We start from the raw sequence: 12,500 nt of genomic DNA on the forward strand, positions 1-12,500 counted from the left end.
TCTCTCTCTCTCTCTCTCTATATATATATATATGGCACGCCGTCAGACAGCTAAACGCCATTAGCCACACTGCATTCTTCCCTGAGAGGAATTAGAAATGTCATCACGTACAGAAACAAAAGCAGGATTATCAACGTTTAGAGAGGAATTGGACAAATGAATCATTCCCACTCATTCCCTCATCCATCCTCCGTTTCATATCAGAGAGGAGACTGGGAGGCCGTGTAGTAGGGGGTGTTGGGCAAGGTCCATGGCCAAAGTGCCAGGGCCAGTAGTGTGGCTTCTGATTTACCATGCTCATTTAAAAAATGGAGAGGTGTGACACTGCAACATAATGCAGCCAACTACTGTACCGCTATCACAAGCCACATGGATACATCTGATGCATCCTCATACAGATGTAGGATCTTCATTTGATCACTCTTTTGTTGCTCAGAATTTTCCTGCACTACAGGAAATACAAACTTGTAATGTATTTGAGGTTTAAAAGGGATTTAAAGTTGATAATTTTCCCACTTTATAATGTCAGACTTGATTTGCTCTAACAAAAAAATATATATTTTCCTGCTGTAGCAAACTGACTGGCTCGAATTAAGATCCTACATCTGTAGTTCATCGCTCACATGCTTTCAATAATATATTGCTGTTTTGTCAATCACTGACTGAAATAGAAATGACAATATTCACTACTCAGCACCTCTGTTGTCAGGCACCAGCAAATGTAATGCATTTTTGCTTCAAACATATTCATAAAATTCCCCCCTGAGATTCTGAACCAAGATAAATAAAGTCAAAACCAGTTCCCTGACGTCTCATTTGAATGTACAGAGAACACACACACACGCACACACACACACACACACTCCTAATTATTACTATCCTGTTCCCGCTGCGTTGCCACGTTGCCTCGGTTGTTTGTTCACTGCAGTCCCTGAATAGTGAGGGATTTCTCCAATAACAATCACTCACAATGACAGGTCATTCATTTACCCAGCCAGCGGTGCCCTGCAGTCATTTGTAAGTATAGTTATTGTTAATCACCTCTCAATGACAATGTTCTTCTATAGTGATAACCCCCCCCATCTTCTACACAACATGCCTGTCATTAAAGAATGTCGTTTCATCTGCTATTCTTTGTCCTCCCAGTGAAACACAATTATGGCTGGGTACAAATCAATACAATATGATCCATTTATGTTCCTTGAAGACTCAATTAGAATGGACATAATGATGTTGTCCCCTCGCTGGCCCGATTCAAAAGGAATTCTGTGGGAGCGGGGGGCAGACAGACAACAGCATGATGAACGCGGTCGTTGGGAGGAAGCTAAAACAGATTCCGCAAACCATTTTCCGTCGGCCGTGTTGCGCTGTGTTCAGTTAAGTTAAGAGTGTAGCCGAAGCACAGAAGGTCACATGTAGGTAGACAGAGGCACATTATCTTGATCAGGCGTCGCCTCCTCTGTCGGCGTGTCAAATGACAAAGAGAGGAGAAATGAATGTAAGATATCTTTTAGCTGGTTTGTTTGTGAGGGGGGCTTGTTGGATTGGAGGAGGCAGAGACAGGCTGGAAATTGGCCAGAAGGTCCCCTGGTTGTGATCCAGAGTTTATCCTGACCACATGACCTGACCAGGAAAAATACTCCTACACTATAAGAGTTTTTCCTATAGTCGGGTCAACCCTAGTGAACGCACAGCGCAAATTCTGCTTACACTGTTACAGTCTGCTGGAGCTAGGCTAATCACGCTGCCATTAAACATGACATGCCTTCTTTTCCCTAGAAACACAAAAGTGGTAGGCGGCCAGCAGAAAGGTCATGTTTACGAGCCAAATGACGACGTATAAAAAGAAGTGACGGCACATATAAGGAAGTGACGGCGTATAAAAAGAGGTGAGGGCGTAGATAAAGAAGTGACGGCGTATATAAAGAGGTGAGGGCGTATATAAAGAAGTGACGGCGTATAAAAAGAGGTGAGGGCGTAGATAAAGAAGTGACGGCGTAGATAAAGAGGTGACGGCGTATATAAAGAAGTGACGGCGTATATAAAGAAGTGACGGCGTATATAAAGAGGTGACGGCTTATATAAAGAAGTGACGGCGTATATAAAGAGGTGACGGCGTATATAATGAGGTGACGGCGTATATAAAGAGGTGACGGCGTATATAAAGAGGTGACGGCGTATATAAAGAAGTGACGGCGTATATAAAGAGGTGACGGCGTATATAAAGAGGTGACGGCGTATATAAAGAGGTGACGGCGTATATAAAGAAGTGACGGCGTATATAAAGAGGTGACGGCGTATATAAAGAGGTGACGGCGTATATAAAGAGGTGACGGCGTATATAAAGAGGTGACGGCGTATATAAAGAGGTGACGGCGTATATAAAGAGGTGACGGCGTATATAAAGAGGTGACGGCGTATATAAAGAAGTGACGGCGTATATAAAGAAGTGACGGCGTATATAAAGAAGTGACGGCGTATATAAAGAGGTGACGGCGTATATAAAGAGGTGAGGGCGTATATAAAGAGGTGACGGCGTATATAAAGAGGTGACGGCGTATATAAAGAGGTGACGGCGTATATAAAGAGGTGACGGCGTATATAAAGAGGTGACGGCGTATATAAAGAAGTGAGGGCGTATATAAAGAAGTGACGGCGTATATAAAGAGGTGACGGCGTATATAAAGAAGTGACGGCGTCGATAAAGAAGTGACGGCGTATATAAAGAGGTGACGGCGTATATAAAGAAGTGACGGCGTATATAAAGAAGTGACGGCGTATATAAAGAAGTGACGGCGTATATAAAGAAGTGACGGCGTATATAAAGAGGTGACGGCGTATATAAAGAAGTGACGGCGTATATAAAGAAGTGACGGCGTATATAAAGAAGTGACGGCGTAGATAAAGAGGTGACGGCGTATATAAAGAAGTGACGGCGTAGATAAAGAGGTGACGGCGTATATAAAGAAGTGACGGCGTATATAAAGAGGTGAGGGCGTAGATAAAGAGGTGACGGCGTATATAAAGAGGTGAGGGCGTAGATAAAGAGGTGACGGCGTATATAAAGAAGTGACGGCGTATATAAAGAGGTGAGGGCGTAGATAAAGAGGTGACGGCGTATATAAAGAGGTGAGGGCGTAGATAAAGAGGTGACGGCGTATATAAAGAAGTGACGGCGTATATAAAGAAGTGACGGCGTAGATAAAGACGTGATGGCGTATATAAAGAGGTGAGGGCGTAGATAAAGAGGTGACGGCGTATATAAAGAAGTGACGGCGTATATAAAGAAGTGACGGCGTAGATAAAGAGGTGACGGCGTATATAAAGAAGTGACGGCGTATATAAAGAAGGACCACCTGAGATTAGAGAACTCTGCCCTTGAGAGCTTAATGACAGAGTCCATTGTTTGGCTTTGATGACTACCACAGGGTTGTGTGTGTGTGTGTGTGTGTGTGTGTGTGTGTGTGTGTGTGTGTGTGTGTGTGTGTGTGTGTGTGTGTGTGCGTGCACGCGTGCACGCGTGCGTGCGTGCGATGAAGTGCTCCGAAGCAATCTGAGTTACGACTGCACGCAGAAATGTGTTGCCGTGACAGCTCTTTGACCAATGGTTACCTCCTAAACAGGTGTCGTCCCTCTCAGAGCGTATCTTGCCCTGAAGGGGAGATCAACCAACCGACTCCTCTGAATGTGCACATAACAAAAGCATACAGGGTAAGGGCTCTGGGTTTCTAAAAACACTTCCTTTAGTTAGCGGACGCTGAAGCAACAACACACATGTCCCACTGGGCACACACTGGTTGACTCAACGTTGTTCCCACATAATGTTAATGAAATGACGTTGAACCTACGTGGAATAGACGTTGAATTGACGTCTGTGCCCAGCGGGGTGCAAGCTGAGCAGCGGTGGCAGTTCTGACACAACCACCTGTGAACATCAAACCAGTATTGAACAAGACACCTCCCAGACATCAAGTAGACTTTCCTACAGACTATACTGTGTAGACTGTATACAGTTGATCTCTCTCTCTCTCTCTGTCCATCTCTCCTGCCCTGGGATAGGGTGAGATGCCAGGGTCACAGATGTGCCCTACACACACCCCCACTCCCACCCCCACACACTGCTCTCAGAGTACACTCAAGTCCTGCAGTTCTTACAGCTCCCAGCCCAAGGCGTCTCCCGCCCCAAACCCCAGACCCAGATCAGCCGCATTCCTGGCCCCCCGGACCCCCAGGGACTCCTCCACAGCTGGGCACTAAGTACAGCCACTGACTCCATCTCCCTCTCCCCTTTGTTCACGCTTCACTTCCATGACTTAAATAGACATGACTGAGGCCAACGGGTGCATAATCACTGGAAAAGGCTTCTTTTTAAGAGTTTTCCTGGGATAATGTGGAGCTTTTACTAACGATGACGTTCCCAGGTTTGACAATACATCATGAGGGCCATGGTAACAGAAGTACATTCACATACAAAGAACTGAGTACATCATTGGCTCATCTCAACAGAAACTGAAGAGTGACTGTATGATTGCAACTGGCAATGACTAATATACTGTATGTCCAACAGCCGTCCAGCCTGCTTGATACAACTTGAGGTGTCCAACCCAGAAACGCGACCAACTCCAGCAAGACACTGACAGCTCCTCCAAGTGAGCAAATACCAGTCAGAGGAGCCCCCCAAATACCAGTCAGAGGAGCCCCCTAAATACCAGTCAGAGGAGCCCCCCAAATACCAGTCAGAGGAGCCCCCAAATACCAGTCAGAGGAGCCCCCCAAATACCAGTCAGAGGAGCCCCCCAAATACCAGTCAGAGGAGCCCCCTAAATACCAGTCAGAGGAGCCCCCTAAATACCAGTCAGAGGAGCCCCCAAATACCAGTCAGAGGAGCCCCCAAATACCAGTCAGAGGAGCCCCCTAAATACCAGTCAGAGGAGCCCCCTAAATACCAGTCAGAGGAGCCCCTAAATACCAGTCAGAGGAGCCCCCAAATACCAGTCAGAGGAGCCCCCAAATACCAGTCAGAGGAGCCCCTAAATACCAGTCAGAGGAGCCCCCAAATACCAGTCAGAGGAGCCCCTAAATACCAGTCAGAGGAGCCCCCTAAATACCAGTCAGAGGAGCCCCCTAAATACCAGTCAGAGGAGCCCCCTAAATACCAGTCAGAGGAGCCCCCTAAATACCAGTCAGAGGAGCCCCCTAAATACCAGTCAGAGGAGCCCCCCAAATACCAGTCAGAGGAGCCCCTAAATACCAGTCAGAGGAGCCCCCTAAATACCAGTCAGAGGAGCCCCCAAATACCAGTCAGAGGAGCCCCCTAAATACCAGTCAGAGGAGCCCCCCAAATACCAGTCAGAGGAGCCCCCAAATACCAGTCAGAGGAGCCCCCTAAATACCAGTCAGAGGAGCCCCCTAAATACCAGTCAGAGGAGCCCCCCAAATACCAGTCAGAGGAGCCCCCCAAATACCAGTCAGAGGAGCCCCCTAAATACCAGTCAGAGGAGCCCCTAAATACCAGTCAGAGGAGCCCCCTAAATACCAGTCAGAGGAGCACCCTAAATACCAAAAATACTCCAGCCATCACCCCCTTTTCTAATTGTGCAGCTTCAACATTCAACATGCTATCATTTGCCCAGCTGTCAAATCAGGAGTGACCGACTGACCGCGTGCATCGCTTTGAGGACTGAGACTGATGGCCTCCTCTGGCCTCCCAGATTAAATAACATGATCTCAGAGACCTACTTCCCCTGCAGGCAAGCTTCACATAGCAACAGATTTATCACGCTCACATGCATGTACACACACACACACACACATACATACACTAACGTGCACACAGGCGCGTGCGGTTCCGGGTTTCCTTTAGGAAAATGTGGAGCCAGACAACGTGAGCGGCAAGATTTTAATTAACCGAACATTTGAGAAATTTAACGAACATCCATATGCATTGGGTGTGCAACGCATTAGGCCGACCACCCACGGTGCTCAAAATCACATTTACATTATTGTAATTCATCTTAACAGACTAGAAATGAGCCTGTAAATTTGTAATACCAACATGACAGGTTTTATTGAAAATCAAAACATTGCCTGTTGCGGGTTGGTATAATTTGTGGAACGTTCCAACAGGAATCTGTTCCAAAAACTTCGTAAAGTACAAGGATGCCAACAAACAATTTGTATGAACATTTTAATGAATAAATAACAAAACACAGCTGTTTTCAAATACAATCTAGGCCTGAACATTTGAATTGGGCCTACTAAATATCAAAACACAGCTGTTTTCAAATACAATCTAGGCCTGAACATTTGAATTGGGCCTACTAAATATCAAAACACAGCTGTTTTCAAATACAATCTAGGCCTGAACATTTGAATTGGGCCTACTAAATATCAAAACACAGCTGTTTTCAAATACAATCTAGGCCTGAACATTTGAATTGGGCCTACTAAATATCAAAACACAGCTGTTTTCAAATACAATCTAGGCCTGAACATTTGAATTGGGCCTACTAAATATCAAAACACAGCTGTTTTCAAATACAATCTAGGCCTGAACATTTGAATTGGGCCTACTAAATATCAAAACACAGCTGTTTTCAAATACAATCTAGGCCTGAACATTTGAATTGGGCCTACTAAATATCAAAACACAGCTGTTTTCAAATACAATCTAGGCCTGAACATTTGAATTGGGCCTACTAAATATCAAAACACAGCTGTTTTCAAATACAATCTAGGCCTGAACATTTGAATTGGGCCTACTAAATATCAAAACACAGCTGTTTTCAAATACAATCTAGGCCTGAACATTTGAATTGGGCCTACTAAATATCAAAACACAGCTGTTTTCAAATACAATCTAGGCCTGAACATTTGAATTGGGCCTACTAAATATCAAAACACAGCTGTTTTCAAATACAATCTAGGCCTGAACATTTGAATTGGGCCTACTAAATATCAAAACACAGCTGTTTTCAAATACAATCTAGGCCTGAACATTTGAATTGGGCCTACTAAATATCAAAACACAGCTGTTTTCAAATACAATCTAGGCCTGAACATTTGAATTGGGCCTACTAAATATCAAAACACAGCTGTTTTCAAATACAATCTAGGCCTGAACATTTGAATTGGGCCTACTAAATATCAAAACACAGCTGTTTTCAAATACAATCTAGGCCTGAACATTTGAATTGGGCCTACTAAATATCAAAACACAGCTGTTTTCAAATACAATCTAGGCCTGAACATTTGAATTGGGCCTACTAAATATCAAAACACAGCTGTTTTCAAATACAATCTAGGCCTGAACATTTGAATTGGGCCTACTAAATATCAAAACACAGCTGTTTTCAAATACAATCTAGGCCTGAACATTTGAATTGGGCCTACTAAATATCAAAACACAGCTGTTTTCAAATACAATCTAGGCCTGAACATTTGAATTGGGCCTACTAAATATCAAAACACAGCTGTTTTCAAATACAATCTAGGCCTGAACATTTGAATTGGGCCTACTAAATATCAAAACACAGCTGTTTTCAAATACAATCTAGGCCTGAACATTTGAATTGGGCCTACTAAATATCAAAACACAGCTGTTTTCAAATACAATCTAGGCCTGAACATTTGAATTGGGCCTACTAAATATCAAAACACAGCTGTTTTCAAATACAATCTAGGCCTGAACATTTGAATTGGGCCTACTAAATATCAAAACACAGCTGTTTTCAAATACAATCTAGGCCTGAACATTTGAATTGGGCCTACTAAATATCAAAACACAGCTGTTTTCAAATACAATCTAGGCCTGAACATTTGAATTGGGCCTACTAAATATCAAAACACAGCTGTTTTCAAATACAATCTAGGCCTGAACATTTGAATTGGGCCTACTAAATATCAAAACACAGCTGTTTTCAAATACAATCTAGGCCTGAACATTTGAATTGGGCCTACTAAATATCAAAACACAGCTGTTTTCAAATACAATCTAGGCCTGAACATTTGAATTGGGCCTACTAAATAGCAAAACACAGCTGTTTTCAAATACAATCTAGGCCTGAACATTTGAATTGGGCCTACTAAATATCAAAACACAGCTGTTTTCAAATACAATCTAGGCCTGAACATTTGAATTGGGCCTACTAAATATCAAAACACAGCTGTTTTCAAATACAATCTAGGCCTGAACATTTGAATTGGGCCTACTAAATATCAAAACACAGCTGTTTTCAAATACAATCTAGGCCTGAACATTTGAATTGGGCCTACTAAATATCAAAACACAGCTGTTTTCAAATACAATCTAGGCCTGAACATTTGAATTGGGCCTACTAAATATCAAAACACAGCTGTTTTCAAATACAATCTAGGCCTGAACATTTGAATTGGGCCTACTAAATATCAAAACACAGCTGTTTTCAAATACAATCTAGGCCTGAACATTTGAATTGGGCCTACTAAATATCAAAACACAGCTGTTTTCAAATACAATCTAGGCCTGAACATTTGAATTGGGCCTACTAAATATCAAAACACAGCTGTTTTCAAATACAATCTAGGCCTGAACATTTGAATTGGGCCTACTAAATATCAAAACACAGCTGTTTTCAAATACAATCTAGGCCTGAACATTTGAATTGGGCCTACTAAATATCAAAACACAGCTGTTTTCAAATACAATCTAGGCCTGAACATTTGAATTGGGCCTACTAAATAGCAAAACACAGCTGTTTTCAAATACAATCTAGGCCTGAACATTTGAATTGGGCCTACTAAATATCAAAACACAGCTGTTTTCAAATACAATCTAGGCCTGAACATTTGAATTGGGCCTACTAAATATCAAAACACAGCTGTTTTCAAATACAATCTAGGCCTGAACATTTGAATTGGGCCTACTAAATATCAAAACACAGCTGTTTTCAAATACAATCTAGGCCTGAACATTTGAATTGGGCCTACTAAATATCAAAACACAGCTGTTTTCAAATACAATCTAGGCCTGAACATTTGAATTGGGCCTACTAAATATCAAAACACAGCTGTTTTCAAATACAATCTAGGCCTGAACATTTGAATTGGGCCTACTAAATATCAAAACACAGCTGTTTTCAAATACAATCTAGGCCTGAACATTTGAATTGGGCCTACTAAATATCAAAACACAGCTGTTTTCAAATACAATCTAGGCCTGAACATTTGAATTGGGCCTACTAAATAGCAAAACACAGCTGTTTTCAAATACAATCTAGGCCTGAACATTTGAATTGGGCCTACTAAATATCAAAACACAGCTGTTTTCAAATACAATCTAGGCCTGAACATTTGAATTGGGCCTACTAAATAGCAAAACACAGCTGCCTACACGGCAGCCTACGAACACCAGGGCCGGCCCGGCCCACTCCCGCTGCGATTCATCACCACAGCAGTGGAAAGAAGCCACTAGACGGCCACAAAATGATGAAATGATAAACTTGATGTTGGACAATCAAACTCAATATGTAAATAAACTCAATTAGTTAAGGCTGGTTCATTGAGAGAAAGCTTCTTTTACAGAGCCCCTGTGAAACGAGGACTCTGCGCCACGCATTCATGAAAGCTACTTGTTTCCAAAGCTCACACTACATCTGTGTCTTTTTACAGTTCTACTGGGTGACGTTAGTAAATGTTATGCTTGTTGTCATCTGAAGATAATGGAGTGGTCACTCATGTCATGTGTGATATGCGTGGCCTATTGATAAACTACTCTGTTTCCTACTATGGGCAGTTGAGTGCCTAGTGACATTGTAACATCTCCGACGTGTGTTGGCAACGATGTTTAGTTACGCTACTGAATAAGCTCAACTGAAATGCACCAATTGTGCATGATAGCCTACGCATAATTACCCTACTCTAGTGTATCAATCCATTCCACATAAGTATACTATTCCTGACATAGGGGAGGCAGATGGTGATCAGGCCTAGGCCGGCAGCAGAACTGCTACGACCGGGCCTGGCAAACACAATCATTTGCCTCTAATTTAGTTGCATTTGCGGCGGACCTTGACCTGCTTAAAGTGAGCCGCTGCTGTTGGGAAGTCAAAAATTGTCCACCTCCTTGAAGCAGCTTGATGCACATCAGCCTCGTTATGTAGTCGTCTTTCCTCTGTTTTGGAGAAAGATTCCCCCTCTCGGCGGGCACACTGGAAACGGGGATAATCGACACAGTATTTGCCAATTTCTCCCAGTCGGGGTACACTTAGCTGAAGTCCCTTATGACAGACAACCTTGCATCTTTTGTGTGAGTAAAGATAGAAACACACTTAATTTCCCAGCAGCTTGAGGATTTATTAGCCTACGAAGTGTATTTGCCTTTGAAGTTGGAGCACATCCTGGTATTTCCATCGATGAATAAAAAGCATTATATTGCAATGGATATTTTTTCTTCTCCCGGACAATTTGGCCGGCAACAATTTTATTTATGGGCTTTAAAAAAAAGCCTAACAGAAATCCTGGTGCAGTCATGCGCACACACATGCAGGCATAGAGAGAGAGAGAGAGACACACACACGGATAGACACACACTCTCGGCCCCTCCAACCCTTATGGAATGTGCACAACTACATTTTGGGAAAAACAAAACCAAATGAAGCCTTATCCTCACATGTATAAGTAACCCCTCCGTTACCATAGACACGTTTCCACCGCCCTTCCTATGACATACACCATGTACACTAAACCCTCCAACCTTCCAGTGCCCCAGACAGACTGGATCATAGCAGAGCACTAGACTCCTGGAACGCATCCCAAATGGCACCCTAATCCCTATATAGTGCACTACTTCTGACTATAGGGCTCTGGCAATAGGCTGACATTTGGGATACAGCCCTTGCCCTGGTCTGTAAAACACTCAGTAAGTACGGAGGGAGTTAAGGCTTCGGCTCTGATTCATCATGTTGGTAAATGCCAGCAGTATATCAGTCTCAGTGAGTCTGCCGGAGCCCATTTCCATATCTGTAATAGAGGAGCCCCATCTACCAGCCTGCCCTGCCTCTCTGCTTGCCTGCCTCCTTCCCTGTCTGGCTGTCCTGACTGACTCACTGCCTCCTTGCCAGCCTGCTCCTCCACAGCTCTCACAGAGAAAGCGAGAGGGTTATGGCTATGCTAATACGCAAATGTGTAGTCAAACGGGCAAGGGGAAATCCTGCAGTCTGACTGACAGACAGACACACACAGACACACAGACACTCACAGGAATTCAAAAAGCCAGTGAAGACCCCTAGTACAGTAGGTACCACGTGTTAGTAGATCGCCTTACAGTAAAGTGCATTGCATTCGCGGTACAAAAGCCGAGCGCACCATTGTCTCTGCACCCCCCCCCCCCCCCCAGAAACGGCACTGTACTGAGTGCGAGCCGCGCCCCGCAGCCCCCAAAGAGCTCCCTGTACGCCCTGCACGCCACTTTCAATTAGTTCCACAAAGAGAGTGTTTCACTGCTGGGAGGAAGATGGGAGCTCATTAGTAAATTCCTCTCCTCTGGCTTATATAGATCAGGGGGCTGTGTCTACTCTGTCTGTCTGTCTGCTCTGGTTGTGTCACCATGGCACTTTCAGCCCAGCCGACTGTAGGGAATTAGCCACTGTTCAGCGTGAAAAAAAATGAAAAAGAAACACAAAATAGCCAAAATTGGCCAGGAGTCTGTATGTTATATTTCAGCACCATGCTTTCCTCATTAGTTCTGCTGCTACTGTTAGGCTACTGCTGGTGCTGGTCCTGCTACGTGTTCTGCTACTGCTGCTGCTACTGCATTCAAACTCATCCTAACCCACCCTTGCTCGCTGTGGCGCAGACAGCAGTCTCACTGAATCTGTTTACGTTCTAATAAACGGACACAAAAGGACCATTAACTACGCGGAACAATCCAGACAAGACATGCTGGGGTTTTGTCATGCCTGACGACACTGTAGGCCTACAGAGTGTGTTTGTGCATGATGCGTGCTGTTGGTCAGACAGCTCCAGCCACCTATCCATGTTTATGTGTCTAATTAACGACTTCAATTAGCAAGCCCTCCCAATGGAAATGCCATCGCCTAGTAAACAGGGCCGAATTCAACGGAGGCGATTGGATGTGGCCGGAGTGCGATGCAACGAGGGAGGGATGGAACCGTGACCGAGGGAGAGAAGGACCTGCGCTGCTGGACAGGGCTCTGTTACAGAGTCTCGCCCTACTCTAACCCCCAGCCCTCTCGCCCACCCAGCCCTCTCGCCCACCTCGCCACTCTGTCACCCCAGGGAGAGATTTTAGGCATTCCTCTAGCTCTCTGTTGCTAGGGCCACTGATAAGACGGTGGCTCAGCAAAGCGTGGTGGTGAGGGGAGGTAATAACGGGAGAGGAGGTGGAGGAAGTGAGGGAGTACTCCTTGATGATTCTCTCTCTGATTTGCTCTATGCAAATGACAACAATCACAGGAAATGCCTGCGCCCCAGCTTCCCAGTTAATTGCCATGGCAATAACA

The 12,500-nt window shown here is 44.2% G+C and overlaps 1 protein-coding gene across 7 annotated transcripts in view; it reads right to left on the minus strand.

The window, feature by feature from the left end:
* LOC106573173 (homeodomain-interacting protein kinase 2) overlaps positions 1-12,500 on the minus strand; it is a 107,626-nt gene that overhangs the window by 49,544 nt on the left and 45,582 nt on the right. The gene's annotated exons all lie outside the window — the stretch shown is intronic.

Source organism: Salmo salar, chromosome ssa16 (genome assembly GCF_905237065.1).
Source record: "Salmo salar chromosome ssa16, Ssal_v3.1, whole genome shotgun sequence".
In the NCBI taxonomy this organism is placed as follows: domain Eukaryota; kingdom Metazoa; phylum Chordata; class Actinopteri; order Salmoniformes; family Salmonidae; genus Salmo; species Salmo salar.